The 18,722-nt window shown below is 42.2% G+C and overlaps 1 protein-coding gene across 3 annotated transcripts in view; it reads left to right on the forward strand.

Moving 5' to 3' along the window:
• The window catches only part of PDE4D (phosphodiesterase 4D), a gene marked incomplete at its 3' end in the record, with an annotated part of 612,406 nt that overhangs the window by 159,442 nt on the left and 434,242 nt on the right, over nucleotides 1–18,722 (forward strand). The window lies entirely within an intron of this gene.

Raw genomic sequence — 18,722 nt, forward strand, 5'->3', positions numbered from 1 at the left:
CCACATGCACATACCCACCCACCAGTGCTGCTGCAAGCATTCAATCACCAGAAAACTTAGGGCATAACCTAGAGCGAAATACACAGCAAGGCCAGGTAGCTGCTGATGTGGCTACTTCTAGCTAGAAGCTATGCATCTATGGTGGCCTGTTTCCCCCAACACCCATTTATGGACCTGGATATGAGCTGCTGTGGTTGCAGCTAATTTGATAAGTCACAAAAGTGTTGGTGGTTGTTGCAGGAGCTCTAAAAAATGTGAGCTCTGGGCTTCCAGATAGCTCACGTGCTTTCTAAGCTCAGCATCTTGCATCAGTGCTAGAGGTGGGAGGAGGTGCTTTCAGCACAGCACCGGGAACCTATCCATCATACTGGAAGATTCCTGGAACCATGACATGGATGAGATAGTTTAGATGTGAAAACATTCACCCAAGAAGCTTGATTTCATGCATTACATATGAGGCAGCTGCGTTCTGAAACCGATCAATATAGAGTCAAAATGTCTAAGAAAATGTCATAGAGCGACAACAGAAAATAGCATGAGCCTCTAACGAGACTCATGCTTGCATCGCACCTGGAAGAGGAGATGTGAAAGTTTGCCTAAAATGTTTCCCAAAGTAACGAAAAAGGAGGTGTTATTGTTTTGTAGATATGCTTGCTGGTGCTCGCTGCTGTTTTGTAGGCTTATGTACTGGAATGGGATAGCTGGTGCATGAGAGGTTTCTCACAGCAGGTAGATCTCTGCAAGACATAAAAAAGAACACCATTGTCCTGCCTAACAAGCTTTGTTCAGACATCATGCTCATTTAATTTGGTTTTGATTTACTAGAAATAAATTTATAAATGAGATCAAGGGGGGAAAGAAAAGAGGAAAGTAATAATTCTGCATTGCACAAACAAACAACCCAACAGAAGCAATTACTGTTGTGCCTGTTTCTTTTCAAAAGCTATAACCTTTATTTCTTTACTGTGGGAAATTAAATGTTAGATGCATGAATCATCTTTGCACTTGCCACACACATACACACACTGTATATACAATATGTACAAGAAGGTATCCTCAGTAGTCCCAATATGCATCTGTAATCTGAAATTCTGTGTGTGGACCACCATCTCAGGAGTCTTGAAAAATCCATGTACTATATGGAAACTTGAAGGCTTTCATAAGGCTACAAAGAGCTTTGTGTCTTTCATGTTGTGAAAGAAAACTTAATGTGAGCATGGGTGAAAAGTTCACTTAGAAATCTGAAACGCAAAGGGACTGAGCAATTCCAAGACGAATGCTATCAAGATGATTCACACACCAGTGTTTTTACTCACACGATAACTGCAACTATAATGCAATAATTTGGTTGAATGAAATAGCTATCAGATCAGCTGTCACTTAGGGAGTTTTCTAGCGACCCTGCATTTTCTAATGATGGAGTTTTCTAATGACTGAGAACCGTGCCAAAAAAAAAAATATGTAACACATAGTCTCTCTAGACCGAAGTATCAAATGTGGTACCCTCCAGATATTGCTGGACTCCAACTCCCATCCTCTTGATCATTGGCCATGCTAGCTGGGACTGATGGGAGTTGATGTCCCACAACGTATGGAGATCCTCAGATTCCCCAGCCGTGCTCTAGATGATTAGTGATAGTATGAAATGACTCTTTATAAAACAGGAGACACTTTCAATGAATAGATTCTAATAATTACATCTTTTGCCTTTTCGTGTGGTCATCACATAGCAATTCCACTGTCTGTAGTTCCCACCATGTGTTGGGTGCCTTTGTAATGTTATGATCGGTCCACTATTCCAAGCGGTGTGACATTAACGGTGTGTGCTATTTGACTGGGTTTGGTTCCTTTTGGAAGGAAGCCGCTGTCGGCTTATTGCCATTGTGGTTGTTTTTAAATATAAAGTACTGATTGAGCATAGGTGAAAGCAGTTAGATTACACATTCCCACATAGCTAAAGGCTACTGTTTCTGTATAAGACCTCCAGGGAGGCAGCCTGCACATCAAGACACTTAAGAGTCCAAGACTCAGCTTTCTGTGTCTGTCTTCACTCAGCCTGTCTCAAATCGCAGTATTACCCTCTAGTGCTCTTCACAGATACCAGGCCTCCTCCCTCTGGTTAAGGAAGTGGTGTGGAAGAGGGAAGAGGGTGGTGTGGAAGAGGGAGGGCAGGCTGTCATTAAGGTATTTGTGGAAACTTGAGGGAAGTATTCTAACACTGCCTCCCATCAAAGAATGTGCCAGGTGAAACCTGACTGGCAGGTTTCAGGTCTATTATCCCTCTCTGTCTAGGAGCTGAAGGTGGAAGAAACTGCAGAACAATCCTGTGAGGTAGGTTAGGCAGAGAGAGATTGTGACTGATCCATGGTCACATGGTCAACTAAGAAGGGATTTGAACCTGGAGCTTCCGGGTCCTAATTCAGCCCTCTAACCACAAATCCCATGTTCGCATAGATCATAGTACCTAGGCCTAGACACACTGGATCTAAATGGTTTAGGACTTAACAAGTCAAAAGCCTTCACTTCTTCCAGGAAACCAACTGGAAATCAATGCAGCTTCTTAAGCAGTGGTATCATGTACTGCACTTGCCCTGGTCAAAGGCACCACGTTTTATTATATTTCTACTGGATGGAATTCCCAGGCAGCCTTCAAGGGCAGCCCTACCCATAGCACAGAAATCTGGAAGCTGCCTTGCAATGTCTGACAACAACAAAATTGCAGTAAAATGCACACACAATCCCACTTCTTGGCCCCCAGCATCCTGGAGGGATTTTGTTGTTGTTGAAAAAATGTAATTAATGAATAAAATCCACTCTTCTTTAGCCCATTCTTTTATCCACAGACAGGTGTTTATCTTTAAAATTTGTTGTGATCTGACCCAACCACCCCTTCAAAATGCTATTTTCAAATTCAGGGATACAACTGAGCTGGGGTGCCACCAGGCTGCTTTCAAAGCCTTTTCCTTGGTGTTGCAATAAGGGCTGTTTTCACAGTGATCTCTCTGCTCAAGCACAGTGTGATTGATTTAATCTGATGTGAAATGTCTCGATAATGAGATGTCAGCTGAAACAACAGGAGAACTTAAAAGTGTCTTTGGAAACAACTGAGATGTGGAGGAAAGAACTTGCATAACTCTTGTATGTTTGGGTGTATTATATACTCAAGTGGTTGTTTTTTTTTTATCTGGGTGCCTATCAATAAGCAAATGTTTTAAAAGGATGCTTTTAAAGTTGTTTATTTTATTTCTGGCCATTTGTGCTTGGTTTTCTAATGTTACATTTTGGCATTTTTGTTTTGAGGATAACCAAGGCATGAGGAATTTCTGAACAAGGTACTGTAACTGGAATGTGAAATAGCTCCCCTTCCTAAATTGCTAAGCATATGATCACTTACCTAAAAAGTAAGCATATTGTTAGTTTAGTCAAGAAAGCCTTAAATTCCATGGGGCAGGTGCAAAGTATCTCTGAACCTGAACCTGACTGTACCAAGCCAGGAAAACGGTCTTTCCCTTGAGTCATGGCTGTATTATCCCTCTCTAATAAGAGCCAGCACTGCAAGTTGATAAACTGGGCAATTCTACCCAAGCAGAATCTCTTCAATCATTTTGGATTGCCAGTTCCCTGGAATGCAGCCATTTGCTGGCAGGAAAAGGATGGGGGAAGATTTCAGATTGGTTTGGGATTTAGTTGCTAGAGGATGCTGGAAGTGTTCAAGTTTCTGGAAGCTGATCTAGCTGAGTATTGGAGAGCTCCATGCATCTTCATGTTCTCCACTTACATGATTTCCTTCCCTATAAGCAGATGGTAGCAAAGGCAAAAATCTCTTGTTCCCCCTCCTGCAAAGCTAAGTGACTCTACATAGGCTGCCCCATATTGTCTACTACCTGGAGAAAGAAAGTAAGAAGGCAGTGCTTTGCTTAGTTGCAAGTGGACACATTGTGATGCATGATCGTGGTACAGGAATAGGCCAATTGCTCTGTTTTTCACTGCTAGGTTTTTGAAGAGAAGCAAAATTTTGGTTGCCTGTTTCCTGGTTTCTTGCTGGATAAAGCAGCAAAGGTACACAGCACCAAAGGCTGTGTGTGCAGACAAGACAATCAGAACCATGGATTTTGTGGGGAATCAAATGAGATGCCCTTGGGGGAATATTTGATTATCTGGTCATTATTTGCCTACCCCTAACGTATATGAACCAGAAGAGAGTGGATGTGTTCAAAAGTATAGTTTGCAAAAGAAATAAGTGAATGATATTATTATTGTATTTTTGGTAAGGCGCTGTTGATGTGCCTGACACCCATCAGGGTCCTTGTCCCAAGGAGTTTACTGCCTGGAATTGGGCACAGGAGAAGCAGCAGAGGAAGGGGAGGGGAGGGGTCAGCTGAGGTTTCACGTGCTTATCCTGTGCTGCAGCAGGGCATGGGAATGAGAGGGCTGAATGTGTCAAGGAGTGGCAGAAGGAAGGAAGATAGAGATAGATCTTGGCTGGGTTGTATATTGTCTGTAACAGCAGGTAGACCTGCAATTACCACTAAAGCAAATGTAGGAAATGAAAATAATAGAAATATGCAAGCAAATGACACATTTAGCAAAGAGAGAGTGTGTGTGTTGTTTGTGTGTGTGTTTATATATCTATATCTATATATCTATATCTATATATATCTGATATTTTACAGCTGCAAAGCTTCCCCCTGCCATCATAGTATGCTTCTTCTAACTGTAATTTCCTGTTGCTAATTCTAACTTTCTGTGTCGTTCAGGCATTACTCATCTGGCACACATAATCTGTGTGGCAAATTGTCAGTTTGAAGTACTGCTTTCATTTATACATAAATAAATGAAAAGAAAGGTGTTGTGTGGTGTGTGTGGTGTGTATAATATGGAAACAGACAGGAACGCCATCAGCTTACATTAACATACACCCTATCCCATTGAGTCAGGATAGATAAATTGTTTTTATTCTTAATAAATGAATAAAATAACAGACAAGGGTCACCACAAAGGTCTGTGGTTTTTCAAGTTTTCTGACATAGCAATTCAGATTTGGAGTTGGATCCGTAGTTGGGGTGGGGAGATGGAGAAGGATAAATATGGGGCTAGGAATGACTTCTTGAACTGTCCTCAAAGACCTTACCCATCCTGGAGGAGATAGGGATGGATCACACACACACACACACACACACACACACGTATTTAAAGCAAAAACCATAAAACTCTAGACCTTTCAGTTAAATAGTCTTGCTGATCAAAACAATTATCCCCTGTCAGAACAGAATTGCTGTTATCTGGCAAACATGTGGTAGCAAGTGGGACAATCAAATGTCTAATGGAAGGGAGTGCCTCATTGTGACAGCAGAGAAGGCCCTGTCCGAGGCCAGCACATACTGGACCACAGATGTAAGCATCATCATGAGTAGGGCCTCCCCCAGAGATCTTGTTAGCAGGTTGGTCTGCAGCTCTCATACTGTCATAAGAGCATAAGAAGAACCCGGATGGATCAGGCCAATGGCCCATCTAATCCAGCATCCTGGCCAATCTGATGGGGGGGGGAGAGAACCTCAGTTTGCTATGTGTTTTTATTGATTTTAAGGGGGGCAGCTGCCCCTCCCTGCCCCCCAGCTACACCTATGTCTGGGGCTCTCCTACAGTGCCATCAATAGTGCAAAAAAAAAAAGAAAAGAAAAGAAAGAAGGAAGTAAACAAATGCAGTGGTACCTCAGGTTAAGTACTTAATTCGTTCTGGAGGTCCGTTCTTAACCTGAAACTGTTCTTAAACTGAAGCACCACTTTAGCTAATGGGGCCTCCTGCTGCTGGCACACCACCGAAGCACGATTTCTGTTCTCATCCTGAAGCAAAGTTCTTAACCCAAGGTAATATTTCTGGGTTAGCGGAGTCTGTAACCTGAAGTGTATGTAACCTGAAGCGTATGTAACCCGAGGTACCACTGTAGGTTCTGTTTTGGCACTGCAAATTGCATGTGCAGGGACACCTGATGCAAAATGGTACCTGGAGTGGAGCCTGCAAAATTCGTTCTCTTTGATTTCTGTACGAGTGTAAACATTTTTTAATTAAAATATATATAATACCATTCCCCCCATCTTTTCTGTTTGGATCTGCTGTTTCTGAACTGGGTTTACCTTCTTCGTTCTACTGATGTGAGTCATCTCACAAAGTTTCAGTTATACCTATCAAGCTGAGCTTACTTCCCCGTACTAGGAGTTCATGCTCACCTTACTTATTTTCCATTCTCTGTGCAATAGTGTACAGACATCAAAAGGCTTGGATTTTCTGCTCCAACATCTCTCCTGCTGTTTTGTTGTGTGGTTTGCTAGGCATCTCCATATCTCCCCCCATTATCTCCCCAGAACCACTCAGGTGTCTATAGTTATTGCTGACTTTTGCATTAATCTTTGGGCTTTTGTCTGACTCCCTGTAGGATTTCTTTTAGAGCCCTTGTGATCAGGTTCAGCATGCCAAAATGTATGCTCCCCGTTGCAGAGGCTGTTCTTGTTTGATAGTGCACTGAGCTCAAGGTTCCATGCAACTGGGCAGGAGGAGTCCTTGCTGACCCACAGCTCTAAGCTGGGAGCTCATGCTTCTTTTTCTGAGTCTCAGAGATGCTCAGAAAGTAGAGGAAAAATTGTGATCTCACTGCTTTCAGCCTCTCTTCAAGGTCAAACACAAAAAGGTTGGGGAAATACCCCATTCTCCTGCCTAGTTGCTGAACTCACCAGGTTAAACGATGTGTTTGCCAACTGTAAGATAGCAGTAGTATTTGATGGTCTTTGCCAAACACATTTTCCCCAGTCTTCATGAGATGCAGCCCATCTCTTGTCCTTCATTAAGGTTGTTTCACTGGGCAATATTCTTATATTCTTATACACACTGCAGAACTTCAAAATAAAGAGAGTTATGGATTTAGGCTTCTTGTTATAAAGTTGCTACTACTTTCTTGCATGGTATACACTCTTCTGTTTCTTCCGGAAAGCTTGAGCATATCTCTCAGTGATAGATATGCAGAAATTCAGAAGGCATGTTTGGGCCATAACTGAAATGCGCTGAAAATGAATTCAGGGAGAGGAAGCTGCTCTCTCCTGGTTCATGACTTTGCAGCTCAGCAGGGTAGCCTCTGCACTGGAAATAAGTGGGAACCAAGATGAATATAGTGTTGAAAGTTAAAGATCAGAAAGGCTTGCCATTTGATTTATTTTCAGGCACCGAAGACGTTTCTTGGGACTTGAAGTCTCATCTGTCTCCAACAGCTTCATGCTGATTTGGGTCCTCCCCCCCTTTGGCAGTGATTGTACACACAATGACTCACCAAACAGTAAGAAGGAAAGAACAGAGCAATATGTTGATTACCTGGAATGTCTGGTTGTTATTTCCTCTTCATAACAACATTGCCTGCGGAAACACATGAGCTGATTCCCACATTGTTGCTGTCCCCTAAGCTAAAATACCAACAAGCGATTGCCTTCATTTTGTAGGCGAGGGAAATTTTAGTCACTTGCCCAAGGATACATAGCAAAATAATGAGGAACAAATGTGAGAAGTAACATTCAGAGTGCCTTGTTCCTTTTCTACTTCTTTGAATGTGGTCAGCGTGGAAGGCTGGGTATGGAAAACGCCTCTTGATATAGTCTAGTTTTATCCTCCCTCTGGAAGTGAAGAAAATGCCCCAATATAACGTTTAGCTGTGATTAAAATTGAATAATCTTTTTAATGTATGTATTTACCTATGAATCTTCATATACTGTTTTCCAGCTTCACAAATTCATATAAAGAATTCAAAGTCATCTCGTAAAACCATTACAGTAACAAGTTTTCATATTATTTTGGTTGTGTTAAAACACCTGGAATGGCACCTTGTAGCATTTGATAAAGATCTGGGTTTAAGACACTCAACACTTAGGCCTTTGATACTTGATATGTATATATATACCGTATATATTATGACTCAACCTATTCTTGTGACTGTAGTTCGTTTTAAGTTATTTTTAATGTTCTTATTTTAATTGCTGTGATCTTAGGATGAAAGGAATGTAATAATTAAGAATAAACCTAACACAAATCCAGAGTGGAGTCCCTAAGATGGTTGGATGGCTCCTTGTACGCCTTCTTCCAGCAACTCTTGCAACCAAATGTATTGCTGTGCTTTCCTTTGGGCCACATCAGCAAGGCCAAGGAGGGCAGCCAGGACCTCCATACACCCTGCACAGGTTTGCACCCCAGGGAAGTCACTTTGGTGCTGCTAACACAGCTGTTTGACTTCACCCCCAGAGGCGTACTCCATTGTCTCTTGAGACAGATGGATGCCAACCACCACAATTATAAATAGTAGTAGTAGTAGTTACAAGAGGGTAGATTTTATATAAACTCCATCGGAATAGTTTGATAATGGAACCTATTTCCTAGAGAGGCAGTGAGCTTTCTGTTGCTGAACATCTTTAGGAAGGTATTAGACAGCCATCCGTTGGGGAGACACTAGCACTGCATTTCCTGAATTGAGCAGTGGGTTGAATTAGATGACCTCCAAGCTCCCTTCCAGCCCTCTTATCTACTGCACATCACAAGGGTTTATCTGAGGAGGAGGAGTGGTTCTTTCATTTTGTGCAGGTGCATGGGAAGAGAGAAACTTGTAAATGGCTTCCTCACTTCTCAGAAGCACTGTGGAAAGCTAAAGGATTATCGCTTCCACCTTCTCTCTGATGTGCTGCCTCTGTTTTGCTGAACAGCTTCCCTGTTGTTGAGATAGACAGGTGAATATTATTTAGTTGTTCCTGGAACAACTGAAGACATTTTTGTTTCAAAAAGATTTTTGAGCTAGGGGATTGGGAGTTAGATCTCGACATTGCTTATTCATATTGTCTTAAAACCTATCTCTACTTGCGTTTTGTATTGTTTTAAAATCTGTTTTTGTTATTTTGATTTTTAATTTTAAGTCACCTTGGCACTTTTGTAAATGGTGCAATAATAATAGGATGGTGATGATGATGATGATGATGATGCAATGGATGGGGGTTGAATGGCAATCTCAGTACTTCCTTTTTGTCCAAACTGTCAATTTTGCTTTCTCTAAATTTCCCATTTATTCACTGTTAAGTTCAGTTTTCTACATTTCCACATCAGTTTGCAATTTTAAAAAAGACCTCATGATAGTTCAGAAGCATTTTTCTTTGAATTTATCCTAACGTGCACAGCTTTGTATGCAATTTTGTCTGAATGTACACATTTTTGCAAAGCATTTTCTCCTCACATAGTGTTATTTTCACTAATATATTCATTTTGAATACTCCACACATTTGATAATTGCACTGCAAAATACAGAGAATTGTGAATGCCAAAGGATTACTGCTTTTCAGTTTGCATATTGTTTCAGAAAATATGAAATAGAGATGTTCGCCTATAAATGTGAACTGATTTGAACTTCTTCCCCATCCCTCTATCACATACAATTTCAAGAAATGGGGAAGGGGCACAATTTACTCCACTCTCAAGCTCCCTGTGCCAAGTTTTTAAATAAATACTTTTAGTGGGCACTTTCTTTGCCTTATGCTGCTGAAGGAGATAGCAGCAGCTGATTTTTCCACCTCAGGCAGCAAAAAAGGCTTGAGTCAGCTCTGCTGCTTATTTGATTTGATTATGCTTTTAAAACATTTCCATTCCTCCTTTCAGGAAAGCAACTTCCAAGGCGGCAATAATTAAAACAATTAAGTAAAAAACAGAAAAGCAGTAGTGAGAGAACACAAGGCATAAAACAGTCAGCAGCAAACCCATCAATAAATCAGCATGGGTAGCATTGAAAATTTCATCAGCTACAAGCGGTTGCAGCAGGCGCCTATTGGATAGTACTTGTGATGTCACTGGAGACAAGCAGCACACATACACCATTCCCTATGTTCATTTTCTGTCTCCTTTTAAAGCTCTGCTCATCTCGACAGGACAGAAACCTGGGTGATAATGGGCTGTTTTTTACATTTATACAAACACAAATTTTGAAGAGGTCTCATTAAATAATTTACTTCTGTCTCACAGTTTGGAAGGTGTTTTATTTATTTTTTAACCTGGAACTTGCTATCCTATGAGGTATTAGGATTATTAGGAGAGTGGGCACCATCAGTTGGTCATGGATTTATTGACAAACTCAACATGTTAGTCTTGACATTTTGCATTCATGTATGGTGCTCTCTATCTGTTCTACATTGGGTTATTACTCTGGCTTGAATATATTTTGAGTTTTACTGTGAAAGCATGCAGTCCTCAAATCATTCTTCCTGAGAATTCTCTCTTGAAATCTTACTGCTAATTCCTGTAAGCATACATTATTTTACTGGCTGGTCATACCATGATAGTTGCTGGTGTCTAGATAAGAAGGCTGCTTACAGATGAAGGGTTTATTGAGATGTCAGGAGTGCTGATTTAGCAGAGCAGACACCTGCAAGCTGCTTGAAGATTGTGCTGGGTGATGATTGAAAAGAAATGAGCGTGGGAGGCACAGTCCAAAACAGGGTCTGCAGCACAACATTTGCATATATAAGTTTGTACATCTGAATCAGGAGAAGCTCTGAATCAGTTTCTGAATGCATTGGTGGACTGGATGAAGGCCAATAAGCTGTACTTGAATCCTTGGAAGACTGGGACTCATTGGGTGGGTAGTAACCCTGTATGGGAGGTAGGCAAGTTACTTGTTCTGGATGTTCTAGATTTGTTGTTGTTGTTGTTTAGTTGTTTAGTCGTGTCCGACTCTTCGTGACCCCATGGACCAGAGCACACCAGGCACTTCTGTCTTCCACTTCCTCCCAGAGTTTAGTCAAACTTATGCTGGTAGCTTCGAGAACACTGTCCAACCATCTCGTCCTCTGTCGTCCCCTTCTCATTGTGCCCTCCATCTTTCCCAACGTCAGGGTCTTTTCCAGGGAGTCTTCTCTTCTCATGAAGTGGCCAAAGTATTGGAGTCTCAGCTTCAGGATCTGTCCATCCAGTGAGCACTCAGGGCTGATTTCCTTAAGAATGGAGAGGTTTGACCTTCTTGCAGTCCATGGGACTCTCAAGAGTCTCCTCCAGCACCATAATTCAAAAGCATCAATTCTTCGGCGATCAGCCTTCTTTATGGTCCAGCTCTCATTTCTATACATCACTACTGGGAACACCATAGCTTTAACTATACAGATTAGTGGTTCCCAATTAGCTAAGTACTGCGGATTCCCTGTGTTTCAAAAGCCAAACCACGGACTCCCTACTTTTGAAAATCATGATATATCTATGGTAGTTTTAGTTATGTGAATGGTGTCACAGACCCCCTAGGTGGGTTACGAGGACCCTTGGGGCCCACAGACCACCAATTGGGAACCACTGTTCTAGATGTTCTGGATGAGGTTGCCTGAGTTGGCTGCAGCAAGAAACAGCATTTAAGACCATCAGTCCTGTATTGTGCAATGTTCTGCCAAATTCAGCAGGTGTTCCAACTTTTAAATGCCTGATGAACACTTTTCAGGGGCTGCACTCCCTCTAAAGGAGCTTGGGGATACTCCTGGATACATCTTAGTCTAGGGGTCAGCAAACTTTTTCAGAGGGGGGGAGCGGTCCATGGTCCCTCAGACCTTGTGGGGGGCCGGACTATATTTTTGGGGGGGGGAATGAACAAATTCCTATGCCCCACAAATAACCCAGAGATTCATTTTAAATAAAAGGACACATTCTACTCATGTAAAAACACGCTGATTCCCAGACCATCCACGGGCCGGATTTAGAAGGCAATTGGGCCGGATTTGGCCCCCGGGCCTTAGTTTGCCTACCCATGTCTTAGTCACTAGAGGCTCAAGTGTCCTCTGTAGCCAGGAGTGCCTTTTATCCTGTTCACCAGGTCAGCCATTCCTGGACAGGGATAGTCTGATTGCCATAGTCCCTGTGCTGGTAACCTCAAGGATGGCTTACTGCGGTAAGCTTTATGTGAGGCTGCCCTTGGGCTTGGTTCAAAGGCTCTATCTGGTGGCCAGACTGAAGAAGAAGAAGAAGAAGAGTTTGGATTTGATATCCCGCCTTTCGCTCCCTTTAAGGAGTCTCAAAGCGGCTAACATTCTCCTTTCCCTTCCTCCCCCACAACAAACACTCTGTGAGGTGAGTGGGGCTGAGAGACTGTGACTGGCCCAAGGTCACCCAGCAGCTGCATGTGGAGGAGCGGAGACGCGAACCCGGTTACCCAGATCACGTGACTACCGCTCTTAACCACTACACCACACTGGCTCTCACTGCTCTCACTGACTGCTGATAGCTTTTGACACTTGAGATGTCTGTTTTTAGGACCCACCTTATTTTTATGGTTATAAGTTGTTTCTAATGTTTTAATGCAGTAACCTGCCCTGGGGCGTGAAGGGCGGGAAATAAATTAATAAATGACAACACATGACGCTGTTGCTAAAACATCAGCATTGGAAGTCATCTATTACCGGACCAGGTTCAACATCCTTGTACTAATTTACAATGTCCTTAATGTCCTAGGTCCAAGGTACCTTAGGGACCACATGACCCCTTATATCCCTGCTTGATCACTGAGGTCATCTGCAGGAGTGTTACTGGAAAGGATTTCCTGTAGACTGAATGTAGTTCTTGCCTTTCTGCAGTGACACTTACTGTGAAGCTCATTATATGATGCAGCACTGTACCAAGGGTGTGGGACAGTGCCTTACAGATGTGTACTTGCTGTATTTAATTATAGAAGACAGAGCCATAAGCAGCTGTCAAAGGTAACCCAGGAGTCGGGAATGGAGCCAGGAATCAGAATCAAGGGACCAAGGAGCTTAGGCTGGCATTGGAAGCCCCTGCCCCCAAAATACTTATTTCTTCCAAGAGCTTCCTATTTTTATTTTTGTTGTAAACTCTCTCAGATTAGTCATACTCCAAAATGGAAGGTAGTATCAACTCAGAGGGCATTCCTTCCACTCCTCATTTGCATTCCAATCTTCCATACGGTTGCAGTTTCCAAATATAAACAAAAAGCCCACGAGTGATACTATTCTATGAAACTGCAGCAGAAAAAAGAATGGGGAATGAGGGGAGGAGAGACCACAGCCACTATTACTGCAGTGGGCTTCGTAGGGAAAGCAACTGATATTACTTCCAAAGTTCAGACGCAATAATTCAAAGACACTCTTAAGTTTTGCTTGAACCAGTTAATATTCTGCCAGCCTTCAAGTAGAAAAATCTTCTTTCTGAGCAGGATGCAGCTGTTTGCCAGGCTGAAAGTGTGCATAATAAAAGTCAGCACTTAACTATAACTGGCCATCGCTTTTCTCTTGTAGATGAATGTCTCTTGGGTCCACCAGTTGGGCAGAGATGGGGAATCTGTGGCCCATCCCATTTTTGTTGGATTCCAGCTCCAAGGCTGCCCCAGCCAGCATGACAAGGGGCAGGGATGGTGGGAGCTGTGATCCAGAAACACCTGGAGGGTTATAAGTTTCACATTGCTTGTGTTCCAGCTTTCATAAAAAATCTCTTTATGCAGAACCCCATTTTCAACCTTAAAAAAAATTAAAGAATTGGTTAGAACTTCATCTCCTAGCCTTGTTCCAGAGGAAGGCTTTGCTCAGGCCAAGAGTGCCTGTGAGCAATCGCAGATACCTTTCTGTCCTCTGCAATCTGTCAGAAGGATCTTACTAATGAGCTGTGAATAGGTTAACTCTTCATAGGTGCTTAAGTTAGAATCTGTGGAGGGCCAAACCAAATGCATTGGTTGTTTTTCAAGCACACATGTCTGGTTCGGTTAATTCATTTATCTCATCTGCAGCTTCATTTCACCCCCCAACTCAGTGCAGGTTTACCTTTTTCCAAGATGAGACTGTGCTCGTTTTTGTGTTGGTGACCCCACCCTAGCTCCACACCACCAATTCAGTGATATGTTTGGTTTTTCTTCTTCACCGTCCACATGCCACCATTCTCTAAGATGGGGAGGGGGTCTTTCTATGCTAGCCTTTTACTTGGAGGTGCCAAGAACTGAACACAGGCCCTTCTGCATACACCATTGAACTTACCACCCCTGGAAAAGCTCAGGACAGGCCCAAATAGCTTCTTGCCTGTGGCCAATTTAGGAACAAGAACCCCCCCCCCCCCATATCCAGAGTGGGGACTAATCTCAGATTGCCAAATCAAGTGGGCAGATGGGTGGTGGTATAGCTTTGTGCCACTTGGGAGAGGGATCACCACCTTAAATAGGCAGCTAGCTGAGCCTGCTCCTTGTGCTCCATCCCTCAAAGGGATTGAATCAAAATTACCCCTTATTCCTCCACATAAGAAAGGTTGGGGAGCACTGTCCCAAATCTTATTGACTGTTCAGTTTAGGTTGGTCAGTCTCAACACTCTTCTTCTTGACAATCAGCTGTTAATTCTCGTTCTTCCACGCATACAGCACCTTAGCAATATCTTCATGGTTTTTCATTGCCCCTAGACTTCCCAACATGATCTTTGCAGAGCTTGCCAATGCTGCATTGAGATGGTTTCCAAAACAGAATGCCACACTAACGGATCCCAATGGAAGAATGCCCCACTTAACACTAATGCATTGTTTTTGTTGGCTTGCTTAGTATAGCCATATGAAAACTGCCATTCCTCTTCTTCACCAGAAAGTGCACATCAGTAGGTTTCCTGAGTGGTTCTGTCTGGTGAAACTTTGTTGGAGAGGCTTTAGTGTTAGGAGGAACTTAATGGGAAGAAGCACTTTTAGAAAGTTATGTCATTAGCCCTTCAAGTTGTGCTCCTTAAACATAAGTGGGTGTGCACAGTTTGCAGTCGCTTAGTGGCACACACTCTCTGCACATCATTAGAAGCACTATTTCCTTGCCCCCCTAATTCCTTAACATGTTCCCAGTTTCATCCTTGATACCTCAGACAGAAGCCAGTGATAAGCCTTGTGATCTTTTACTTGAGGCACTCCAGTGAAGTGAAAAGTTCTTGAAGGTCCCGTTTCTTGTTTCATGGTCTGGCAGGGCACTGATGTGCTGTGGGGAAACCTGGATGGTAGTATTTATATATTTTTATTTTACCCTCAAGGCTTCAAAATATAGACGGAGAGCAGTGCCCTCTACCTGACTTGGTTTCATGATGATGCCTCATCATTATAGGGAGCCATAATGAAGTCAAATCAGAGTGATGGCAATTCTTTTGGTCTAGAGTGATGGCAATTCTTTCTGTTTGTGTGCAAATGGCTTCTCTTTGTTGACAGTAAACTTGGGGATAACATTTTACTGAATTTACTCAAAGGGAATGATACATTCTACAGCAGTTTATCAGAGGCAGGACTCCCCCAAAGTAGCAGAATAGCATCTTTATTTCACCCCTTTATTTTGCTGCTGCAGCTGTCTTGGAAGCCTTACTCCACAGTGCCCCAGGCCTAGCATTGTGCTGGATCACATGACATGGGTTGGGAAATGGCAGCAGCCATAAACTACGATGGAGTATTTTCAGAGAAAATTATGCAAGGTGAACTTTTTTTCCTAGGGAGAAAGTGAGAAAAAGTAAAATCTGAAATTTGTTCAGAAAACTGTCTTCCAAGAAATTAGAACTGAGTCTTATTGCTGCATTCCCTCTGGAGTCTTGAATAAAAATAACAAAAATAATACCTACTAGTTTTCAGGAAAACCTTTGTTCCTGCTAGTAAGATCCTATCTGCATTTGTTTGCAGGATTAGGTCTATGTCTTTGATTTTTGCCAGCCTCCACTGATGCTAGTATAAAAGGCCAGCATTTCCATTTAATTAAAGTATGCATGAATACAATGGTTGAAACACTGTGATCTCTCCAATGAAAGTTAGACTTTTACCTGCATCTGATGCTAACAATTAAGAGCAAATGGATTCCCGCTACTGTTCTGCAGAGGGCAACTTCCAATAAATCTTGTAGATGACCTTGCTGCACCATTTTCTTAGTGTGCAACAAACTATCTTAGCTTAGGCCCTATAAATATTAAATAGTACTTATTTAAAGGTAGCACACATGGCAAATGCAGGTATAGCTAGCTCCAGTTTCCTGATAGTAGCCACTCAGGGCTGATAATTACTGGGATCAAAGCAGGCAGAGAGGGGAAGCCTTAACCCTTTCTTCCACTGATGTGTTCCTGAAGAAAATGCTCTAAGTGGCTATTTACCTTGGGATGAAAGTTCCATTTAAATCTATAATTTCATAAGTTTAAACTGCTGCAGACTGTTCCACAATACACTGCTAGGCAATATACAAAGGGTACTCCCAGATGGATGTTTATTGTGGGGGTAGGTACTCCTCATCCATGCAATTACTTTGAAGCATCCACACAGCATCATTGACATCAAAATGTCAGTCCATTTTTATTTCCCCCACTTAATCTTGATTTACCCTTTCTGCTGGAAGCCTGATGTTAAAAATATTTTGCCAGTGAGCTGTTTGTGACACCAGAATGACACATTTGCAATAGCAAACCCATCTGGAATCACCCAACATCTGATGGATGATACATGATTCATTTGCACATTAATTCAAGAGGTGTGGATCAAGACATTTTGTGTAGATAGAACTCCTCAGATTTATAAGTCTCAAAACATGGCCTTGCATCTGTTAGCTGTACCAAAAGAGGTTCCCTCTCGAGTTCAGAGGCCACTTTAGTGGAGCTATCCAGCCTTGTCTTGCTTATGATCCCATTATTTGAAGGTAATTGCTTCAGTTAGGCTATAATGCATATAAGCTGAAAAAGAAGTAGTGGATCATCCATCCCCTAATTGGTGCCCTCTGGATGTTTGAGCTGCAGCCCCCAATATCCCTGACCATTGATCATGTTGGGTGGTCATGTTTGTAGTCAGGGCTCCCCTCCCCCAGCCGGAACCTGTGGGTGCCATTGCCATTGTAAGAGAACAAGGGAGGCATTCATGGTGAGTTCTGGCACCTCTTTTTCTAGAAAAATAGCACTGGTTGTAGTTCAACAGCAGCTTCAGAGCACCAGGTTGGGGAAAGCTGACTGGAAAAGATGGCATCTCAAAGAGTTAGACATACTTATTCTCACTGATTTCAGTGTCCACAAGCTCACCTACTTCTGCCCTATTTTACAGTCTTCTTTATTTAAGGGAATTAAGATTTCAGTTCTTTTCTGTCAGCTTCTCTCCTTGGAGTTTGTTTGCATCAGTGTGCCTGATATTAAAAAGGAATAAATACAGGGAAATGATGCCTGCCTGTAAAACAAAGCAAATTTTCATTACAGCTTTTCCTTTTCTTTTTTGAGCCAAACTAAATTTGGCTCTATCCACTTTGTTGAATAGGAAGCAAATCCTCCATCTCTCCTAACACGTTCAATCTCTGGTTCTCTTCCAGAAAACAATCCTTCCTATGTGGGAATGTTTCCTGTCGGTAGGCTTCGTTACATGGCAGGTGGAAGATCAGCTCCTATTCATTTGAATTATTAATCAGACCTAGGCAAGAAGTGTCACATTTTCTCGGAGGAGGTATATGAACTGCAATGGAATAGGAAAGGAATAGACACAGCTTGGCTCCAAAGGCAGCAGATGTCCCTTTTATGCCAGATTCAAGTACCAATTGCTTCAGAGCTCTTCGCTTTGGCCGGCCTCCCTGTGAACACTGATCCGCAGTGCCAATGTTTTCAGCAGTAGGTGAGAGATCATGCCTTCAATCTGGTTGCATCGAAGGCTGGGCCAAAACCCATCTCCCCAAGTATCTTGAAAATATTCCCCTCCTGGGAAATTTGAGTCAAATTTTCTTCTGCTTTTTTGGGAACAAACAAAACAAACAAAAACAAAATTCTGTTGGAATTTCCAGAAGGCATTGCTACTTAACTTGCATGTTTAGCCCTTAGTTTGTGGCCTGACATTCCTGACACCTGAATGACAATTCCTTATTAAGACTACAGGTTGATGGTACGAAAAGCCACTGAGAGGTCAAGTGTAACTAACAGGGGAGGAATATAGAAACCTTTCTGAAAATGCTTTTTTTTTAAGCGTTTTTGAAAATACCGTATTTTTTGCTCACCTTTTTCCTCCTAAAAAGTAAGGGGAAATGTGTGTGCATCTTATGGAAAGAATGCAGGCTGTGCAGCTATCCCAGAAGCCAGAACAGCAATAGGAATCGCTGCTTTCGCTGCGCAGCGATCCCTCTGGCTTCTGGGATTCAGAATATATTTTCTTGTTTTCCTCCTCCAAAAACTAGGTGCATCTTATGGTCTAGTGCGTCTTATAGAGTGAAAAATATGGTGCATTGAATTTTCCATAAGGCTCACCATTTCCATCTATATATATAGTATATACCTTGTATATTGTACTTAAAACACACTTAAAGCGTTTCATTTGCAGCTGTATAGCTGAGTCCAGGGTCACCTTTCCTCTGTCTTTCTTCCAACAGAGGCCATGATACAAGGCGACCAAAGCAGTTTCTGTGCCAAAACTGGGGCTAAACCCCAATTGAAATGGATATAGAAACAAAATTTCCCTGTAGAGTACCTTGATCTGGGTAACAGTAATATAGATTGCACTTAAGTTAAAACACTCATAATAATTTATTATAGAAGAAAGCAGAGAGCAGACACACTGAAACTTGCTTAGGATCTGGCAATAAGCCACAATATATTGATCTTGAAATTTGCCATTTGAAGCTCTTTAAGAACGGTGTGTGACCACACTCAGTGTGGTATAGAACGGAGAGCATCTCTTGTTAGTGAGACTCCTTGGCAGACATGTCTTTCATGTACCCTTTGGCATGTG

The sequence above is a fragment of the Podarcis tiliguerta genome, assembly GCF_965153285.1.
Source record: "Podarcis tiliguerta genome assembly, chromosome: 11".
Lineage (NCBI taxonomy): Eukaryota > Metazoa > Chordata > Lepidosauria > Squamata > Lacertidae > Podarcis > Podarcis tiliguerta.